This window comes from Hylobates moloch, unplaced genomic scaffold (assembly GCF_009828535.3).
Source record: "Hylobates moloch isolate HMO894 unplaced genomic scaffold, HMol_V3 SCAFFOLD_3, whole genome shotgun sequence".
NCBI classification, from domain to species: Eukaryota; Metazoa; Chordata; class Mammalia; order Primates; family Hylobatidae; genus Hylobates; species Hylobates moloch.
In genome coordinates, this window is record NW_026652278.1 from 56214524 (window position 1) to 56238323 (window position 23800).

At 36.2% G+C, this 23800-nt stretch overlaps 1 protein-coding gene across 2 annotated transcripts in view; it reads right to left on the bottom strand.

Moving 5' to 3' along the window:
- Positions 1-21276, bottom strand: part of RHOBTB1 (Rho related BTB domain containing 1) — a 114804-nt gene extending 93528 nt beyond the window's left edge. Inside the window, exon 1 of one of the 2 annotated variants that reach the window (XM_032138029.2) lies at positions 21176-21276. The gene's annotated coding sequence lies outside the window, so the exon portion shown is untranslated. The remainder of the gene's footprint in view (positions 1-21175) is intronic. The other variant, XM_058436270.1, reaches the window with a different exon arrangement.
- Between the last annotated feature and the right edge of the window lie 2524 nt (positions 21277-23800).

Below are 23800 nucleotides of genomic sequence, written 5' to 3' on the forward strand. Positions count from 1 at the left end.
AGCTTTTCATTTTCAATGCCCCAGAAACCAGAAACTCCAGCTCTTTTAGTCTTTCTTAATGAAGTTAGTTTGTACAGAGAAAAATATGCAAGCATTTCCAAATTGTTACTTATTTCTGGGAAGAGAAGCTTCAATAATTTCAAGTGGAGAGCAAAGATCAACTTGTGACTTCTACAGGTTGGATTAAACTTCAACCTTCTTTATAAAAATTAGGGATAATAGCTAATGTAATCCTACCTTATAGGCAGAAATTAATCTGCTCTTTCATTCCTAAAGTCTTAAGGAAGAATTTAAATTAGTAATACTAAAAAGAAGTCTCTGGAAATAAACCCTCTGCCTTTGGGAGAGAATTTCACAACTTTGGGGTGATACTCTGGAAGAATAAACTTATTCTTATAAGGCATCTATTTGTTCAACCATTTAACGTTCATTGAGTATGATATTACTTATCAGATACTATGTTAGGAGTTGTACATATACAAAGAAACTTACCATTCAGTAGAGAAGACAAATATTATAGCAGCATATTTTGCCATGTATTAAATTTAATTGCATTCAATAAGTATTATTGAAATGCTTAGGTTTTATATATATTATATACCAAACTCCTAGTGCCTTGAGAATAGAGCATTTATTTTGCTCATCTCTGTATCACTAGACTCTTGGATGACTTAGTTTTTTAAAGTCTCATAAGAGTCCTTTAAGTGGACTATTATTAAGTCCTCAGTTTATAGATGAAAAAAATGCTTCAGCAATTTATAAGCTAGCATGTAGTAGATTTAAACTCAAGTGTGTTTGTATTGTTAGTATCATGATTCTTCCCTATTTGTGTGCCTAGCCTGGTACCTGAAATGTGGTAGGTGTTCAATAAATATTTGTAAGACAATTAACTGGTGTGCCTTTTGTGAGTAATGTGCTCTTTGCTTCTAAGATGGTATTTCAAGTGCCTCCATGTTTGACACAAAACAGGTCTTCAAAAATTAATAACTGAACGAATGAATAAATGAATACAGGTTTCTTGGCAATTCTTCAGGATTTTTCCATTACCTTAATTCTCATGGTATATCCATAGTTGGGGAATAAAGTCATAAGACTAAATGAGACAAGTGTTTTTATGATGGTTATCTCTAACCATCCATCCTGGAATTCATTTTCTGCTAACCTCAGGACATCTGACAGGCCATTGTCTTGCCTTGTTGGCAATTTCATTGTTCGAAAATTTGAGGAAATAAAGGGAGGAACTGATATTTTAAAAAAAAATCAAATTCTAACTCATCGGGGGAAGTGGTTGGCCATGCGGAAGTAACAGGAATCTTACAGACAATAAATATATAATTTTAAAAACTGTGATGGGGATAGGTCTGAAAAAATCAGACAAATATGGCAAATTTATGAGAACAGATTTTTTTAAAGTTCAAAGAACAGACTAGAAGAACTCTATAGCATAAGAATTTGAAAGGAATAATGTCTTGAAAAGACTGAGATGTTTGCAAAAATTCTAAACATACCAAAAAACTTTTAATATTAGTTTTCTCTGATGTTAGTATTATGAGTAATTTCTTTTCAAGTTTATCTGTCTATATTTTTAGCTGTCTACAAAATGACTTTTCAGGTGATCAAAGCAATTTGATTATATTCTAAAAAACAAAACAAAAGTTACTTTAAAATAGCAAGTTCTACCATGTAGTTGCACATAATTCTGAAGTGAAAGACAGTTGGAGGCCAGGGGTGGTAGCTCACCCCTGTAATCCCAATGCTTTGGGAGGCCGAGGTGGAGGATTGCTTGAGACCAGGAGTTTGAGATCAGCTTGGGCAACATAGCCAGACCCTATCTCTAATTTAAAAAAAAAAAAAAAAAGTCGGAAACTATAATGAAGAAACCACTGCAGTGGTTATTATGTGATCTTCTTTCTAGTTTCTGTGTAGCTTTGCTTTACATAATCTTTAAGCTATCTATTTTGCTTCATTAATTGAGCACACGTTTATTGAGAAACTTCTTTTTTTTTGGTTATTTTATTTTATTTTTTTATTATACTTTAAATTCTAGGGTACATGTGCACAACGTGCAGGTTTGTTACATATGCATACATGTGCCATGTTGGTGTGCTACACCCATTAACTCGTCATTTACATTAGGTATATTTCCTAATGCTATCCCTCCCCTCCCCCCACCCCCTACCAGGCCCCGGTGTGTGATGTTCCCCTTCCTGTGTCCAAGTGTTCTATTAAGAAACTTCTAAATAGCAGCACTGAGCCAGGCACTGGGCATACAAGTGTGAGCAAGACAAAGTTCTTGGGGAGAAATATTACAAATAAACAAGGCACATCTTTAATTCCAGTTAACAATGGTGCTTTCGGGGAAAATAAAGCAGGGTGGGGGTGAGGGAGCGATGCAGTATGGTTGTCTCGGACACCGTAGTCAGGGTTTGAGGAGGCAGTGACTCTAGGTTGGAGACCTGAACCGTATGCATTGGCCCTGTGAAAATCCAGGTAAAGAGTAGTAGTCTGGGCAAGGGAATAGCAAGTAAAAAGGAAAATTCTCAAATGATCTAAGACCAATTAGAAAAAAAAAATAACAGAATACATTTAGGTTTTTCTTTGTTTGCCTGTTTTTGTCTTTTTTTTTTCTTTTTTAGACAGAGTCTCACTGTTGCCCAGGATGGAATGCAATGGCCCTGTCTCGGCTCACCGCAATCTCCACCTCCTGGGTTCAAGCGATTCTTGCACCTCAGCCTCTAAGGTAGCTGGGATTACAGGTGTGAGCCACTGTGTCCAGTCTTTGTTTGCTTTTTAGGTTCAAGGAACACATCATTCCCTCAAAAAACAGACCTGCAGCTGAGACAGGATGGCAATCCTGATGGATAAGAAAAAGAACAGAGCTGTAAGATATTTTTCTTTTTGTTGTTTATATCAAGGAGAGAATGATGTTTGGAAGGGAAACGATAGACTACTATTGCAGAGAGGGAAGAGAAGATGAATAAAGAGAGTGTAAGAGGACACTTTGCCTTCTAAATGCCTTCAAGGGTGAGAGCTGTGTCGCTGTGTACCCATTTCTTTATTCCTTAGAAATGATTGCAACCCCAGGGCAAAGAGACAATGCTGGTGTTTCTATATTTTGATTAATCCAAATAAATTACCAGAATTTTATTGAAATGTGAGATTTGGTCATCATTATCCTTTCACTTGTGTTCAGAAGTTGTTCCACTCAAAATGTCCCTGTCCTGGCTTAAATTTACTTAAGGAGACTAGGAAGGGAGAAGTTCCATTATGCTAGTAGAAAAGGGGTCTGGTCCTAGGAGAATTTAGCGCTGGAGGGAAAGAAGGGAGCAGAGGGACTGCAGTCCTAGGACACAGGGACTGAATTGGAAACCCCCCCACAACTCCACTTCTCTGAACCCTGTTCTGCCTTCCTCTTGTTTTCTTCAGTGCCCCATGCTTTTCTCTCCTACCTCTCCACCAGCCAATTCAAATGTAGCTCCGTCTGCACCTCTACAAGAAAACTGGTGCTCAATGTGTCTCTGGAGAAATGTAAATTATCTTTCTGGAAACCCAGAGAATGTCATTTAAAACCACAGAAAGATGACATGGAAGGGTGGTAAGTGGGTGTGGCATGTGGCCAGGTGTAGGAGTGTTCCTTTGTTCAATTCAAAATTCAAATGTAGTGTGTAAATGAATTTTGTTTCCAGACATATGTAATTCCTAGTTCAACATTTTAAAACAGGAGTATGAGCACCAAAATAACAAGTTTTTAGTGTTTTGATTCTTAAAAATAGCAGGATATCTCTTATGTTGCAGACACAGAGCTGGGTGCTAGGGACAATGAGTAAGCTGAGGTCCCTGCTATCAGTGAAACCTACTGAGCCCTTGCTGACCATCTTTGAGGAGCTGCAGAAAGCAGGAGAGGCGTACACAAGCAAAGGATTGTTGAATGTGGATCTGATTTTCAAAATGGGGAGGGAGATAGTTTCTCAAAACCTACATATCAGTGAGCCTCAAATAAACCATGGTGAGACTGACAGCCGGGCACCAAATGATTCACTAAGGAACAGATCTTGTGGACAAACATCATCTCCTTTCCCTGAAAGAGTTAGTAGCTTAACCAATGGTGGTTATTAGGGTATCTGGATTTCTACAGGATATTTGCCAAGGCATCACATGGCATCCTTGGGGCTAAGATGAAAAAATATGATCGAGACATCAGGGGTGTTGGCAGTTTGTTGAATGGTCACAGCTAGAGATGGCAATGGATGGCAGTCTAAAAGGACATTTCTAATGCTGCTGCCCATGTTCTTGTTATTGTCAATATTTTTAAAAAATCAGGTATTTGAATAAATAGAAAGTATAAGTATGCTAGTTAAATTTACAGCTGATGCAAAGTTAGGATTTCACTTAGTGAGTAAGTGAGATGACAGAATTAGAATACACTCTACATTCCAAATGAAAATAAAATTGAAGTTGAGATGGAACAAATTTCATGAGGTAACATTAATGGAAATAGATGTGAGGTCTCCTATGGAGGTCCAAAGCAAACAAAAAACCTAAACCCAACTGTGCAGATACAGGGTGGGGCACATATGACTTGGCTTAGATATTTGAGAAGCACTTAGGAATTTCAGGTGTCACTCTGATATAGCAGCCACAAAAGCAACTTTGGTGTTAAGACAAAGACAGTGCTTAGAATGAGCTGTTGCTAATTGTGCTTCATCCTGTTTTTGCAATACCCTGGGTTTGTAAAACATTAAAAATCAGAGTATGTTCAGGGGAAAGTGAGTAGGGTGTTGAAGGAAGGAAAACAGAAGAAATAGCAAAGTGTTGGAAAGGAGCTTGTCAGGGCATCAAAGCGGAAGTCAACAGTTCATTAGCCCCAAAGGTTACATCTGGGACCAGTAAGGGGAGTTTATAGAGAGACACATTATGGCTCAATTAGGATTTTCTATCAATCAGAACAGCCTGAATTTGGAAGGTCAAGAGAGTCCTATTGTCTGTGTGTTTTAGCATCACTTCAGTTGTCAGAAGAGTTTAGGATCATCATCTATGACCTTTGAAGTCCCCTTCCATCTTGAGAGTCTTCAGTTCTAGATTTGTTTACTAGGCATTTATTGCATCATAATATGACTTAGCTTTTTGGATCACTTTTAGGCTATGCTTTTAGTATTTAAAGAAATAGAATAATAATACCTTGGATGATAATGCAATATAAGGCTTATATAATCCCTTCCTCCATTCTCAGGTGGACACCTAAGAGAAGACTATAGGACTTCAAACATCAACACATTTCAGTTCTGATGTCAGCAAGGAGAGAACTGGCAAACTGGGCCAACTGTCTGATTGACACACAGAAGGCCAACTGGGTAAAATCATTACTCAAAGACTGGATTTCCACTGTACTCTCCAATTGTATCTGGCCAGGGCATCATCCAGTGCTATGGATGAAGCTTGCTGTCATTTAGCAAAATGTCATAGTGATCACCGATTGTTTGCTTGTAATAGTAAATAGCAACCTTTCTGTCAATGCTATAATAAGAAAAATAGGTTATTGGTGGTTACAAATCTATTCCAATTTTGCTTATTATATTAAAAATGCTTCCTCATTTTGAGTACAGTGGGGCTTAGGCGATTTGAGTAGTAGTCACAGCTTATATTCAGCATAACTAAACCCTACTCTCTTCAGTTATATAAACTCACTATTCTACCCAGAAGTCATGTATTTATTCAAGAGACAGGAATATTAATAATAACATGCATTTTTCCTTTTTAGTTCCTTAGATCAAATATTTACTGATCCATATAATTCAGATCAGTATTGAATATTAATTCTGTATTTCATAGATCTTGGTAATTGTATTAAGTTCAATGCTTCACATTTACCTGAGGAACTAATAAATTTTTGATAAAAATATTTCACCATGAAACTTCAGAATCATTTTGGACAGTAGCATAATTATTTTTGCATTTATAGTAAGCACAATAGAAATGTTACCAAACAACATAAGACTCAAATACTTTTTAATAGTACCGTGGTCAGAAAAGAGCTTACATAGCTTTTTTTTCCTGCTTACTTCACATTTATATTTTTGTCACAATACAACTAGGGCTTTTACAGTGTAAGCTTAATGCTATGGTTTTCTATGTTCATTCTATATCATCTAAACTGCAGTTGGACCAAATAACAAAAAAATAATCAACTGCATGCTAAACAACTCCTTGTAAAAATATGCATGGAGAGTCAAAGTCAGTATCAGAAAAAATGTCCCAGAATATATGCATAACTCACCATTTTTATTTTGGTAAAACTTCAGAGAAATTTTGTGAAAATTCAGTGAAAATCATACATATAAAGCTTTGCCACAGATTAGCTCAGGGTAGCTAGTTTTTATGGGACACTCTTACCGTCATCATTATCATTATTGATGTAATTAATAATAATAACATTAGCACCTGAATTTAAGTAAATTATCCATCTGATATATGAGAGGTCTATTTTTTCACTTTATATTTGTAGAAATTATTTATAAAATTTTCTACTGGTTCCAAAATAGCTGAAAAAGAGCCTGTATAGCCAAGATAATCCTAAGCAAAAAGAACAAAGCTGGAGGCATCATGCTACCTGACTTCAAACTATACTACAAGGCTACAGTAACCAAAACAGCATGGTACTGGTACCAAAACAGATATACAGACCAATGGAACAGAACAGAGGCCTCAGAAATAATGCTACAAATCTACAACCATCTGATCTTTGACAAACCTGACAAAAGCAAGCAATGGGGAAAGGATTCCCTATTTAATAAATGCTGTTGGGAAAACTGGCTAGCCATATGCAGAAAACTGAAACTGGACCCATTCCTTACACCTTACACAAAAATTAACTCAAGATGGATTAAAGACTTAAACGTAAGACCTAAAACCATACAAACCCTAGAAGAAAACCTTGACAATACCATTCAGGACATAGGCACGGGCAAAGACTTCATGACTAAAACACCAAAAGCAATGGCAACAAAAGCCAAATTGACAAATAGGATCTAACTAAACTAAAGAGCTTCTGCACACCAAAAGAAACTATCATCAGAGTGAGCAGGCAACCTACAAAATGGGAGAAAAATTTTGCAATCTATCCATCTGACAAACTGCTAATATCCAGAATCTACAAAGAACTTAAGCAAATTTACAAGAGTAAAACAACCCCATCAAAAAGTAGGAAAAGGATGTGAACAGACACTTCTCAAAAGAAGACATTTATGCAGCCAACAAACATGAAAAAAAGCTCATCAACACTGGTCATTAGAGAAATGCAAATCAAAACCGTAATGAGATACCATCTCACACGAGTTAGAATGGCGATCATTAAAAAGTCAGGAAACAACACATGCTGGAGAGGATATGGAGAAATAGGAATGCTTTTACACTGTTGGTGGGAGTGTAAATTAGTTCAACCATTGTGGAAGACAGTGTGGCGATTCCTCAAGGATCTAAAACCAGAAATACCATTTGACCCAGCAATCCCATTATTGAGTTTGTACCCAAAGGATTATAAATCATTCTACTATAGACACATGCACACGTATGTTTATTGTGGCACTATTCACAATAGCAAAGACTTGGAACCAACCCAAATGCCCATCATGATAGACTGGATAAAGAGAATGTGGCACACATACACCATGGAATACTATGCAGCCATAAAAAGGATGAGTTCATGTCCTTTGCAGGGACATGGATGAAGCTGGAAACCATCATTCTCAGCCAACTAACACAGGAACAGAAAACCAAACATCGCATGTTCTCACTCATAAGTAGGAGTTGAACAATGAACACATGGACACAGGGAGGGGAACATCACACACTGGGGCCTGTCAGGGCATGGGGGGCTAGAAGAGGGATAGCATTAGGAGATATACCTAATGTAGATGACGGGTTGATGGGTGCAGCAAACCACCATGGCACGTGTATACCTATGTAACAAACCTGTATGTTCCGCACGTGTATCCCAGAACTTAAAGTATAATAAAAAAAGAAAAAAAGAAAGAAAACTAATAACCTAACTGTTGTGCTTCTAAGTATGATCATAGGCTTAGTACACAATACCAGTAGTGGTGGATTAAATGGCAAGCTCAAGCTTAATCTAACTACTGCTAATTCTTCCCCAGACAGCCTTGTCAAATGCAATTTGCTCTATGGCAACCCTGCTCGGAAGGTAGCCTCACTTGGAGGCAAAATATCCACTGATGTTAACAAAACTCCCCGTTTAAATAGAAACAAGTGCAGTGTCGAAAGCAAGAATGATTTTAGTTTGAAAAAATGGGGTTCATGAATCCTTAAACCATGACTATAGAAGTAAATATTTCTAATGCCGGGCAACAAAGGCAAAAGCCAAGGCCTGATTGCATATCATTATATAGTATGTCTGTTAATTTTTTTTTTATGATTTTCTCTGGATTTAAGGATTCAATATGGGCTGCCTCAAATATAAAGGTAAGTAGTTATTAAGAAAATTACTTCTGAGAAAACAAGCAGCGTCTTTCCTCTATTAAAAGGTTCTCATCTGTTAAACACTCACATATCTCAGGGCAGATAAGATTTTAGTGGTTGCAGAAAATGAGATGTTACAAGCTAAGATTATTACAAAATCACAGAGCTAGGAGATCATCAAAGGGTCATTTAGTTTATCTTTCTGTCTACATTCAAAACAGCATCCAAAAGAGAAAATTGTCCATCGTCTTCCTTAAAATTTTAGCATAAACTGTATTTGAGCCTTCTTAACAGCCTTCTTTTTTGTTGTTGTTTTTAATTAGCACTTCATTTCTGAAGGAATTCTGAAAAAGTAATTTAGGGATTACATCATAGAAACATCAGAACTAAATGAGGAGGGCAACACTTGTTGAGTTTCATATTCAAAAGAAACAACACCAACAACTGAGATAATGCCATCAGTAACACAGAAGGCCCACGAAGCAATACTAGACTAGGAGAAACCTGGTGGCCTGGGATAATGGGAAAAGAACATAGATTCAAACTGAGCATTAAAAGGATGAAAAATCAAGAATAGGCAAAATAATCAAGTATTTATTACATTACTTGCAGAAGAGAACATATGGGCCATTTGGGGGCTGACTTGAGTTATATGTTAGGAAGAATTTCTTCAAAGTGAGGAGGGACACTAAACACTGAAATGAGCTCCCAATGTAGGTGATACAATTTTATCTTTGATGATGATCTTTTCTTAAAGTAAAGGTTCTAATGTTTGAAGCAGTTTAGGCCAAATAGTTTACCTGAAGATGGAAGAATGACCTTATTAAACTAAATCAAAATGACTGAATAAATGCCATTTGGTGTCTGCTACTCTTTAGGATAAAAAATAGTCATCAGAATTTTCTGTCTCCATAACATGAAATATAATACTTCTAATACCTAAAGTGTGTGGTGCAAATCTAAAATATGTTACCTGTGCATCACTAAGTCTATAATCAGTTAAGAGTGTTGTCACCCCTCTTTCCAGCAGTTTCAAATACATATATTTAAAACCATTTTCAAATTAGTTATAGGTAAATAATATAAATGTATACTTGGAAACAAAACAATATTTCAATTGACAAAACGTAATAAGGGAAACTGGGTTCATGACTAATTACATACTCTGACTAAATCAAGAGATATAAATAGACATGAAAGACAACTATCAAATTGCTTGATAAAATAACTATAGTTTCTCTTTGTTTTTCAAATTCCAAGGTAAGGAGAATACAATGAATACTTAAGTTCACTATGAACAAAATGCCTTCGTATTGTCATTCATTTTAAAACCAGACTCCAAAAAACATACATAGCTAAATGATAAGACAAGGTTTTTCTACACATCCATCGAGATTGGGGGGCCGGTACAGAACACCCATTTCTTGGGCATGGGATCTGAGTTTAGGCTTGTTTAGAAGAAGTAACCAATAGGATCAGTGTTTATTCTCTAGCAGCCAAAGAACTCTCATCTGTTTCTCCTAGTCAGGGCATGTTGCTAGTAGTTGATTATAGGCAGAGACACAAGTTTAGTTGAAAGGACATCTGTCAGAACTGAGTTTTAATGTCACCTCTAATTACTTACTGATTGCAGGAACCTGCAGAAGAGACTTCATTTCTCTGAGGATAGTGGTAAACTGACTGTAATTTCTTATAAACATTAGCTCTCTCTTCTGTGGGGTAGAGAAGGCATCATGATGGCATGTATGGGGATGACTGTATTTTTTATAAGCAAATGTGAATAAGAAATGACTCATCTCTTGTTCCAGAAATGGAACTTCTACCTCTGTATGTGTGGCTGAGAGCTGTATGATCTTAAAATGACCTCATTGATAACAACAACATTAATTAAAATGCTTCCTTATAGCAGCATGCCAATATACTAATTTACAATAAAAATATATCCATCAAGCTAATGAGCTATATTGACTGATTGCCGTATTTTTCTCTAAAGGTATAGATATAGATATAAATCCAAGTATATGGGAAGGAGAATCATAATCAATGAACTGGTTACCAAGTTAGTCTGGGTTCAGAATCAGGGGAATTCATCGGAAGGTGTAAATGGCTGGTGTTTTTAGGCCATGACAACCTAATGCATTTTTCTCTCACCAGGGACACATTTGCTACATGGTCCAGAGACTTGTGTTCCTGGCCCAGAATCTCCTTGTCCTATCAACTGCTGGAAAGACACTGACTGCATTTGCCCTTTTGCATCTCCCTTTTCTGTACTTGCACTATCAAATAAAAACAATTTCTAATGGATAAGCATGTTTACTCATTAGAGTTTTTAAGTGATGTGTAAACTAAATGCTGAAATTGTAAGCTAAAATGCTACTTATTCACTTGCATGGAAATACTAGGTAATAATTGACTAAGTGCTGTGCTGGCTTTATGTGGAAGCAAGATGGAGTTTCAGTAACATTCTCCACGTGCTATTCTGAAAAATCATGAATACCTGATTATCTATAAATTCTCTTTGAAAGGGAATACAGTGTTTTTACTTAGCATGAACAAAATGATTTTTCAGTTTTTCCATATAAGCATCTCTCTTCAAAATGTTTCATTTTGGCAAAAGCTAACAGAATAATATATACAAAGATGACAATCAATGAAAACAGAAACACTGTAATAATGGGTTCTGAGATTACAAAACTGAGAACCTGGGAATCAAGCCCAGTTCAACATTTACAATAAAGGGATGCTCACTTGCACCTCATGATCTATAAGGGGACAGTGGAAAATGAGGAAGTGGAAGGGAGGAGTCTTATCTGGTTCTCTGCCCAGTCAGTTCATTGTTGCACTAGAAAGTGAAATAAATTCACAGTTCTCCTGTAAGGCTAGGTAAGGACAAGAAATTCTCAGGGGAAAATGATATATCCAATTTAGAAGCTGCAATATGGGTCAAATAAATGTAAATGGGGATAATAAATGCCATCGAAAAAGTCTTGGACTAGGAAAAGCCCAGGGGTACTAGATATTGCAACGGCGGCACATAAGGAAAGCAGTAACAGCATTTCATTAGGATATTTTATTACCTGGAAGGATTTTTTAAAGGAGAAAATTTATGTACTTCATATATTTAATTTGTACTCGAATATTTGAAATGCTTCTTTTGACTATATGTATATATATTTTATATATATATTATTTTCTATTTTTATCACCGAGAGTAAGATTGCCGAAATCTCCATATTTATATACATACAGTAAAAGCCTTCATTATATAAAAATAATCTACAATGCCCACTCACAGGTCAAGTGTATCTAACTCCGAGTTAGGAAACTGTATACTGAAGTACAGCCCCGTCTTGTTCCTTTTATAGCCAGCCTCTATGCAAGAAGTCTGAAACGAATATTTCAGTGACATTCCTCTGTAGTAATGCCCCTTGTTTGTTTTAAAGATTCAGTTTTTAAAACTTCTATGCCCCAATTAAGTAGATATTGTCCAACAGACCCGATAGGAAATCACACATTTAAAAATATTACCTCCTAATATGTCGTCTTATTGGTAGATCTAATGTAATGGGTTTTATATTTCACTATGTACAAAATTTTTAATAATAAAAATATTTCCTTTAAATTCACATCAGAGCAGTTTCTGGATTTGTAAGTACTTTTTGGTTTCAAAAATACATTTTAAATTTGAAAGAGAATTTCTGGATTCAGAAAGAGTTTAATATTTAACACACAAAATGTGTTTTAAATCATCTGCGCCTTTGACAGCTCAGCTAACAAGCCAATCTTTAGACTTTATCAGAAACTTTTGCATGTGGAATTAGGTCAGGGACTCCTTGCAATAAATTTTTTAAAATCTTAGCTTCATTGGCTAAATTTAAGAGTCTTGAGATCTGTAAATGAAGGAGAATTATATATTATAAATTATCATGGAAAGAAGGCACGTTTCTAATTAAACAAATTCTGACTTAGAATAAAATGACTGAAATTTTTGGTGCTTTTTCCTCTCTAAATTGTAGGATTAGAGTAGTAGAATGATATTAGAAGTGTATTAGCTGAGTCAGTGCTTAGGGAGCATTTTCAGATCCTTGGCCTTTAAGTACCACACACTTTCAAAGAAGCAATTTTACTTATAGCTCAATATACTATAATGCAATATGGAGAAATAATGCCAACGACAGCTTCAGGGGGTGTTGCCCTATTTATGAAACCTTAACATGTCACTTATGTATGGCTGCTTATGCTCCTCCATACAAGCAGCTAAGGCAACCATTTTACTGATGCAAAAATTAATAAAGAAAACAAAGGAAGAAATGAAGGCAGAAAGTGAAAGAAGAAAGAGACCAAAAAAGATGCCTCACAATCACAAGCTATTCCACAGGCAGAGGCAAATGATAAGATTTGTTTACTTTGTTCTCACCAAATGTAATTATAAACCACTTGGTTCTTTATTTTACTGTTAATATTGTAAATTCTGTAAATCTCAACACATCTTTTCTGTCCCAATCCCCAGATGCCACGTGGTCATTTTATAGAAGGACCATTTCTCACCCACGTGAACCAAGGGGGTGAAAAAGGGATGGTTGATTTAAATACCCTAACTCAGAATTTATGTGGATTTTAAAATCTCTGACTTAATGTTGCATTAACTACTGGTGGCTGCTTTACTGCCTTTAAAACATGCATATATAATTGGATACTGTAATGCTTTGCAGGTAAAATAAATACCAACTCACACTAAAATAAATACTCTGCATGATGAAGTTCATGTTGACATAAATTAATCATTTACCCATTAATGAATATGCACAGGAAAGAAATAGATCACTTATTAAAGGTTGCCTCATCTATAAAATGGGAAAATAAAATGCTGATATATTTTACAGAGCTGCTGTGAGGAAAAATGTGTAAAATTATTGCTAAGCAGTTTATAAACCATAAAATGCAGTATGAACATTAAATTAATAATATTTGTACTAATTCAGATTCAACACCCTCTGCATTAAATATATATTTTTGCCTATTGAAGCATACACAAAACTGAGCTGAGGCTTTTTATTTAATTTTTAATGGTGTCTTCAGAATTCTGCAAAGCATCACAGAAGTTATTGGCCATATTAAAACAACTTTTTAGTGGCTTATTCCTACCATTTCTGAGACAAAGTTCCTTCCTGGCTGTTCACATCTCCAACCCCATATTTAAAGTCTTCTCCCAAAGGGCTTTATGTCTCCGCTTGCATAGACATAGTAGTTACAAAGGGAACATGGGTTTGCACTTCTCAATCAAGTGGAAGTTATTAACATGCTTTGGGCTTTGTTTTATTCCACATTACAGACTGAGATAGAGAATTAATGCTAAGTTGGGAGTGAGAGTAGGTATGTTGGGTCTCTGCATATTGTATCAAAACGATCTGCGGTGTAAACCCGTGCTGGGACAGCAGCATGGCTGTGAGTCAGCAGGGTCTCAAGGCTATCAAGCTGCTCAAAATGTTGCTGGCTCTAGAGATAAATCAAGCTTTTGTTTCTCAGCTCGCATCCAGAAATGTCATTCAAGGGCACAAGAGAGAGCTAAGCAACATAGAACATAGTTCCTTTCTTCTTCTACTTCTTCTTCTTTTTCTTTTTTTAATAGAGCATTGTTATTTTGAAGAACTACTTATACAAAACCTGTAATCCACTCAACACATTTTTAACATTGTCAATGTCCCTTTGATTCTCAATGACAAAACATGTCAGACGGTCCTCCACTCACTTCCTTTTATAGAGGCCATTAATATAGAAATACCTCCTCTTCTTCTATGAAATGATAAATGGCTGGCTGGAGATGTCTGAAACACTGCCAGATCTCCCCGTATGTATCATGTGTCACCAGCAATAATAAACAGTGACTAATCTTTGGTCATAAATTATATTTATGGCTTCCTTGTCATCAGTAGGTAAGTATTTTCTCGAACCAGGTTCAAGGCTCTAATATTTATGCTAGGAACATGTGTGCTAGGAAAAGTGTGCCTAGGTTCAAAGGAAACTAATCCTCATTTGTTTTTTCATTTAATTGCTTGTGGAGCTTGTCATTTTCATCTGTATCTACCTCTTTTTCCCTCAGGATTTACCCAGGAGTGTTTTGATCATGATTCTAATTTATCCCACTAAATTTACCATTTTGGTGATAACAGTGTCTTGCCCAATAGGAAAAATAATAAGGAAAGGAATATGGCTAAAATGCACACTTACCTAGTTAAAGTTTATCAATGGCCAAAAAGAAAATACAATGAAACCATGCCCTCCATCTCATAAATCCAGCTGTGGGTAAGGGGATCAAAGTTTTCCTAAACAAACTATAATAAAGGCAGAACACCAGAATATGCAATCACTATATTGCAGAATGGCAAATTAAGGCTCTGAGGGAAAAGAAATGAGGTGAATAAGGGTGCAATTTGACTTCAATTCAATTTAACCAATACCAGGCACTGGAGTACATGGTTGGGATACACCAGTGAAAGTCAACAACAATCATTGCCTGCCTGCAGCTTATGTTTTAGATGAGGGAGAAAGACTGTAACAATGAGTGAATTACATCATTTATCAGAAGTTGGCAAGTATCAAAGAGAGAAATAAATCAGAAAAGGGAACTAGGAAGTGTGGGAAGAGATTGCATTTTTAGAAGGGTAGTTAGTGAAGATCTTATTGAGAAGGTGAGATTTGAACAAAAGACTTCATGGAAGTGAGAGAGCAGGTCATGGATGTGTGACTGAAGAAAATATCCCAGACAGAGGAAACAGCAAGTGAAAAGGTCATGAGGCAGAAACATACTATATGTTCTGGCAGGGTAGCTGGAGTAGAGTAGAATGGGAGAGGGAGGAACTGGAAGAAAGTGAGGTCAGGCAGGTCACTGCTGGCTGACTCTGTGTGAAACAGGGAGCCAATGGAGGATTCTGAGTCAACGAGCAAAATTATATGATTTATACTTTATTGAAAAAAGACTGTAGGAGGCAAGGGTAGAAGCAAAATGATCAGTTAAATTCTTTAAAATTAATAGTTCAACTCTCCTCTTTGCATTAGCTTAATGAATATGAGCAAGACATTAATGATAGGTGATAGTTTAAAATTAAATGCAAACATACTAGAGTTGTAACTACACAAAGCTAAAACTAGCTGGAAGAGAGAATTCAGCACAAAAATCAATAAATGTCCACTGGACCAATTGGTAAGTTGAACACATTTTTGACAAAGGTTATGAATATACGATAAAAAATGATTAAACTTTGGGAACTTCAAGCATTGAATGCTAAGGAATAGATTAAAAATGTCCCTCCTTAACATTGTCTGGGTTGTGGAATTAAACAAGTGTCTATTATGACATTGAGATGCTCTTCTCAGGTACCTTTCAGTCCTTTGCTTATTGAGAGTTTTAAGTTGGGGAAACATGAGCTAAGCAGAAAGCATACCACCAAGAAAAATGAAGGAACCCAGAGTTTGGATTAATTGTGAATGTTTTATTTTCAAACTTAGATCATACGAATGATGGGAACACACATAAAAAGTGGGGTCTTCTCTGGGGAATAAAGAAAAAGGAAAAATCTAAACATTGATGAAAGGTGAATTTAGAATTTAGCCTTCTACTCAACCTTCCTGGCAGTAGAAATGATGAGGTTATGAAACAGAGCTCTTTCCCATCTCTCCTGAGCTGTTTAAGTTTAGAACAAACTGGGGCTGAAAAAGTGTCAAATTTCACAGTAGGAATGCCCATTCAAAGAGCCACTTCCCTCTCTGAAGTAGGTTACTACATTCACCTGGGGAAATTTGTAATGGTTTATAATTAAGTGCCTAATTAAAAAGTGGATTATCAACTATATTAAAGTATGCTAGAAAGATGTGTACATTATTCATTCTTTAATTTTGGAGATCTGCCATTTCCTTAAAAATATCTTTACTGAGAAATTCCATGTTTGACATGTAAGTTTTCTTTTTTCTTCAGAAATGAATTTTTTTGAAGTGAGTCTAAGATTTTTGTTTATTGAGGTAACAAATGTAATTTGAAGTTTCTCTGTCAGTAAAAAGTACTTAACATCATAGTTATCATTCTTTACAGTGAGAAGAGAAGGCTATAATTAGAACTACAAGGCAATGCGAAGTCCCCAGAATTACTTTAGAGTCAAAATAATAAAGATGATGAAAATAATAACTGTTTTCATTTACTCACTTCTCATATATGCCAAATATTTTGTGTCTCAATTCTCTCAAGAGCCCTACGAGGTAAACTTATGCCCATTAAACAGATGAAGAAACTGAGTGCAGAGAAGTTAGGTCAATTATCCAAGGTCACACAGCTTGAAGGTTGTAAAGCTGAAATGCAAACTCTGACCTCAAAACTCTTGCATTAACCAGGATTTTTTTCCCCCCTTAAAATAGTTTAGCATCAAGTCAAAACTATTTTGATGCATTCAACTGGTTTTGAAATTGATAATATTCATGTATTATATAACCAATTAATCAAGGTCTTATATTAATCAGACCATATTTCTGAGCCATTTGTCCAAATATTAGCTTATTTTATAAAGTAAAACATGATCATCAAGAGACTCCTGATGCATTACTAACAGCAGAAGTTAAAAAATTAACAGTCACTTGGTACTATAAGTTACTTTTTTTTTTTTTTACACAGAATTTCGCTCTTGTTGCCCAAGCTGGGGTGCTAGGGTGCGACCTCGGCTCACTGCAACCTCTGCCTCCTGGGTTCAAGTGATTCTCCAGCTTCAGCCTCCCAAGTAGCTAGGATTACAGGTGTGCACCACCATGCCTGGCTAATTTTCTGTATTTTTAGTTGAAATGGGTTTGCACCATGTTAGCCAGGCTGGTCTCAAACTCCTGACCTCAGGTGATCCACTGGCCTCGGCCTCCCAAAGGGCTGGGATTACAGGCGTGAGCCACTGTGCCTGGCCTGTAAGTTACTTTTTATTTGTCTTTTTCTATTTCTTCCAATTTCTAAGAAGATTAAATGACTACTTTCTGAGAAATTAAATGGCGGCCCCTGAACTTCGCTATAATCATATCTATTTGCCTTCTAGACTAGTCAAGTATTAAGCGGGTCACTCTACCCCTAAAGGCACCTATATATTGGCCACTTCAAGTAGATAACTTAGCAGATAGGCATGACTAACTGTACTGGGATGGGCTTGCTGAACTGTTGATAGCACTCAGTACTGATACCATTTGGGTGATGTGGAGTTCCTTCTCAAATGACAACAGTAACAACATAATTATACTAATATTTTTGAGGGTGTATTGTGTATCAGGCATTGTGCTCATTGCATATATTACTTCACATTACTCCAGGGTTTCTCAACCTTGATACCACTGATTTTTTTGGCCAGATGACTCTGTTGTTGGGGGCCGTCCTGTGCATCTAGGGATATTAGCAAGCATCCCTGGCCTCACTAGATACCAGTAGCACACTCAACCCCTCCAATCGTTATAGCCAAAACGATCTCCAGTCATTACCAAATGTCTCCTGGCGGGCAAAATTTCCTCCTATTGGGAACCTCTGTTTTACTTCCTCTACGACTCTAAGAGGCTGATACTGTTAGACTAATATTACTGATGAGGAAATTGTGGCTCCCAGAGACTTATGTAAAATGCCTAAGTTCCCACAGATAGTAAGTTACAGAGCTAGAATGCATGTAGACTGTCTCACTTTTGAACACAGCGACATTGAGGTTGAAATTCGCATGTGAATTTCATGTGCATTTCATTTGCCCTCTTTCCTCTTCTGCTCCTTCTTATGGTGGGCATGGAGCAGTGGGAGGGAAAGGCGGTGCACATGACATAGGGCACAGAACTTTTATTGTTCCATGGTCTTTTAATCGACAGATTAATTCCATTTTAACTGGAATTCTGGAAACTAATGAAAAAAATTACAAGTGCTAGATGGTCTATTCTCAGTGTTCTTGAATCTGTCTGATTTAATTCTAACCAATTAGCATGCCATTATGGAGGAATATTATGTTGGGAATCAATATTAAGCTAAATACTAATATTTTATTCAGTATTAAAAATTTATACAAATGGTAATACAAGTGCTTTATCCCTACTTTCTCTAAATGAGAAGAAATGCTTCCTTAGGGCAATTCCAGTGAAAATGATATCTTCTTAGGAGACTATTGGTATTACACTTTACATAGATCATTGCTTAAATGAATCAATAACAATTAACTGAATGAAATTTGCTTATTATAAGACATATGAGTTTTTCGGGGTATCAAAAATTGTTTTTCTTCTTATAGTGTAATCCCATGTTAAGATGAGAACAAAAGCACATTATTGTCCAATATTGTTCTATGTAAAAGAATAAAATAAGTGTCATGCTTGTCCTGATTTTAGGATATCATTTCTTTCTTTCTTTTTTCCTCTTGGATACTTTACTCTTTATTGATTTAGATATAATACTGGGCTGGAATTTTTGAATCTAAATGTATTCAGATTTTGCATTTTACATCTTTGCAAAGAGGAATACACCTAGATGCACTCTAATACACCTAAACACTGAAATAGGTGAGCATGTAATAACCCCCTAAAGAAAGTTTAGTAAGGCATGATTTCAAAACTAGATTTCAAACCTGCTTTCCAAATTGTGCCCCTGGGTACCTTCCCCAATGTCTGGCCTTGCCTTGCTACACAGCATGGACCCTGCAGAGCTTCCCGGCCCCGCCCTCCTTCTGGCCAGTCCCTCTACTTCTTCTACCTCCTAATTTCAGTATCTTTTTCAAGCTTCCAAGGTAGGGTAGCAATGAAAGATTTCCATAGTTTGGATGTAATGAAGACGTTTACAATTTTTATCACTTACGTACTTTAATTCCCAACTTCTTGGTCAAACATTTGACAACTACCTGAAAACTATACCATTTAAAATCTCTCTAACTTTCTGAATTATTGTACTCTGTTCCTCAGTATTAAAATTAGAAAAGTTTTGCTCCACATTTTTGCTCCAATTGGGTAGGCAAGATCAACTGGTTAATATGCATGTACCTTGAAAAGCGTGCTTGTAATTCTAAAGGCGTATTAGAAGTTAAAAACTGACATGCAAAATCAAAGGAAAAAAATCATTGAATAAATTAAGTTAACTGAAACATTAGAGATTGGAAGTCTGTTCAGCATAGTAATCACCATTACGAATAGGAAAATTTAAACTAAAAAAATAACATTTAATGGATTGACTTTTCTAAAATATTGATAGGATTTTATTAATAAGTGTTTTATGCATATGGCTATTCTGAATGTTCCTTTAAAAATGAAAGACTACAGCCTTAATGAGAGATATTATTACATGAACATATTTGAATCTGGCTTATGAAACATAGGGCTTGAGAATTTGAAATGTGTGCATAAAATGCAAATAGATTTAATTAACTGAAAACCCATAAGACAGAACTTCTTCAAATAAGCAATTACTTTGGGGTCTAATAGTGTAAATAGGATCCTGGTTCATTAGCACAAATACCCATATGAGAGAAGGATCAGCAAATTTTATTCTTTCTTTATGCACACATGGTAATATCTCATTAATTTGGGACTTCAATAAATTTAAAATCTTTTGATAATTTGTTCATGAGCTGGGTGGACGTTTACTTTTGCTTTGTAAATACTTTATTTATAGGTGAATAATATATGGTGTTTTAAACATTTATTTTCAGTCTTATGTACACTTTTTAGACGCAGAATAAACAATTTTCAAGGAACCTCAGGCACTTTACAAGTTCCTACATACATCCAATCTATATGCTAATAACAAAATGTTCATATGATTTATTATAACAGGTCTCCTTAAGGACTTCTACTTTATTATGATTTGTTGAAGTTACTATATGTAGTTAAAGGTAATAAAAGCCACATTTGTTTAAGAGTTATCTATAATTCAGCTTTCCCACAAATTCAGATATGCCCACCATCTTAATTCTTTGGAATAAATGAAATTTTACAATATTTGCAGCTACACACAGAGAGTTTTTCTTTTAAATACGCATTAGAACACATAAACATATGAAGAAAAATAAAATACAATGAAGAGTGAAAATAACAAATAATATTATGGGTGGACAAAGGAGAGTAAACTGTCCATTTCAAATAATTCTACGTTTTTTAGGCACAATACTCTGGGGAAAAAACTCAATAATGTGGACCTTTTTTCAAAAGCTGATTTTACTCACTTGGTATGACTCTAGTTCTAATAAGATTTTCTAATTAAAGACATTCAGTGCCCAGGCCAAAAAGGGCAGTTGCTCCAAGCTAAGGCATCTGGGAAAAAGAGAAATGCCACGCACAGCAATCTGGTCATTTCTAAATCTTCCTTGTATATGGCCATGACTTTTCAGAGTCCACATGTCAATTTCCTGTACAAAATGCTGCGCACTGAAGAATTTTAACTGTGTATAAAGTGGGTAGAAGAGTTATGTTATTTTAGTAATCAAAACTCATATGTGGGTCCAAATGACTCAAATTCTAAACCAGATAAAACATATTCAACTAGAATTTATGAAACCCACAATTGAACTAAAAAATGAAATATTTCTATTTTTTGTGAAACATAATGAAGACAATCTAGATATTTTTCATAAGTTATGCCATCTTTACACAAGATGCTTTTCCATTTCTTTGTTAAATATTGTAAGAAAGGGGAAAGCCAATTCTGTTACCTAAATTAGTAGTTACTCACCATATGAAGGGGGAAAATAAACTTCAATTCCATTTTCATATCTTAGTCAAGAATACTTGATGAAGAGGCCTCTTTCATATGCTTCTTGATTATTATAAAACCTAGGAAAGAGATATATACAAGCATGGAATGTTTCACTATCAAGAAGAAAACCACCCAAATAATATTAGTTTCATGTCAGTGATTATTTCTCATGAGAATGAGAAGTATGCCAGCCAACTACATGCCATTTATAAATCTCCTAGCTGCTTACAAAACTTAGAGCAAAGAAGGCTGAAATGACTACTGCCTTTGAAGACAGAATATCTGGGGTCAAATTGCACTCATAGTTTTCATCTGAGTGAACTTTTAAGTCCTTAACTTCGTGGTGATGCTGCCCTCATCTTCCAGGTGGAAGTAATAATACCAGTTACTCAGTGGGATTGTTTTGATAGTCAAATGAGATAATGTTTGGAAAGGAATTTAGTTAACAGTAAAATTATTTATTTATGCCATGACTTTCTTTTTACCTTGAGGATTTGAGGTGCTTTCCAAGAAATTAATGAAATATAAATAAAATATATATATATAATATATATAGGCCATAAATACTGGTCAACACAGTTGAAGTGATTAAAGTTATAATTTGGATTTGAATTTCTTGGTAATTTAGGTGAAAGGAAAACAAAGTCCTATTCTTAGGAGAAACCATGTAAGTCCTATTCTTAGGAGAAAACATACCACTTCCTCCAAAGAAACCAAATATTTTATCCTCCTAATAAAAAATTCATTGAGAAATGTTTCATGTAAAACCTGAAATAGAGGCATTGAGATAAAATGGACTATTTTATGAGTATGACTGACTACTCAATATAAAAACTGAAAGGCAAAACAGTACTTTTGCTTGGAGGTAGTTATTATTGCTGTAAAAACTGTATTATTCCTAGAAACAAACCTGAAGCTTGAATCAGGAAAACCTTAAATACAAAACCAATAACTCCCAATTAGCAAATCATCCAGCTCTCCTCCCTTTCTGTGCCTCTCTAACAAAGACACAAGCAGCTTCTTTACTAAGTCATTTTCTCAACAGTAAGGAGGAGTTTCTGAAGGAAATTGTTGATTGCCAGTGGCTCCAGGCCAGTTGCTGCTCATTAATGAGTAAGGGCAGAGCTGCAAAAATGAAGTGTGGACCCAGATGTGAGACAAAACGGACAGCTGCACAGCCCTTTTCGTGGGACCATGCCACAGGGAAAGGAAGATAAAGAGAAAAGGCACAACCTAGTGATTATATCCACAGCATGAGGCCTCTTCCTTGAAATCCACATCTTTTTCTTGACTTCCCTGAAACCATAATTCCCATCTCAAGAAACTCCCCTGAATTTTCTTCTTCTGGCTTCTCTTCTTCTGCCTTTCCTTAAATATGGGCCTTCCACAAGGTTCTCCACTTGGCAGCAACTTCATTCACATCTAGATCTTAAATTACATCTTTTTGGATGCTTTTGTGAACTAGATCTTCATCCCCATCCTCTCCTGAATTTGCCTTTTTTCCCTGTTCCTTAAAATCAGTGGCACTGCCACTCTCCCTGGTTTGACACTTGGCATCATCTTCATTCTCATACTCCCCAAAACACACATATCCAATGATTAGATTATGGCCACCTTGCATACAAAAAGCCCTATTTCCCATTGACATATCCAAGGTCACCGTCATAGTTCAGAAACTCACCCACCATCCTCCATTTCCCATGTAGGCAATGACCTCTCATCTAATGTATTCCTGCTTCCAATCTCCCATCATTTCCCAGGTTTCCGGGTACTTCTAGTCTTTTTCTTAAACCTCATGCTTCTCCCCTTGCTTGAAAACTTCTAACAGCTCTTCAACAGACCTCAACAGGATAAACTTTTCAAGCACAGCTTTCCAAGATCTGAGATCAATACGTTTTACCACTTTCCACATAACCTCTCTAGACATTCTAAACCATCTCCCCTCACTATCAAACGCTCCCCACCCCCTAACCCCTGCCAAAAGTTGCTTCCTGCCTCTGAGACCTTGGTTAGTAGCTTTCTGCTGTCTGAAATGCTCATCTTTTTTTTTTTTTTGTGACGGAGTCTCGCTCTGTCCCCCAGGCTGGAGTGCAGTCGCGTGGTCTCGGCTCACTGCAAGCTCTGCCTCCCAAGTTCACACCATTCTCCTGCCTCAGCCTCCCGAGTAGCTGGGAGTACAGGCGCCCGCCACCACGCCCAGCTAATTTTTTTTGTATTTTTATTAGAGATGGGATTTCACTGTGTTAGCCAGGATAGTCTCGACCTCCTGACCTCGTGATCCGCCTGCCTCGACCTCCCAAAGTGCTGGAATTGCAGGCGTGAGCCACCATGCCCAGCCTGAAATACTCGACTTTTAACACACAGTTGTATTTATTTCAAAGAACTAAGATTTTATTTTTTAAAAAATATAATTTCAACTTTTATTTTATATTCAAGGGATATATGTGCAGGTTTGTTACATAGATATAATGTGTGATGCTGAGGTTTGGGGTACAAATCATCCTGTTACCCAGGTAGTAAGCATAGTACCCAATAGGTAGTTGTTCAGCCCTTGCCCCTCCCTCCCTCCCTATCTAGTAGTCCCCAGTGTCTGTTGTTTCC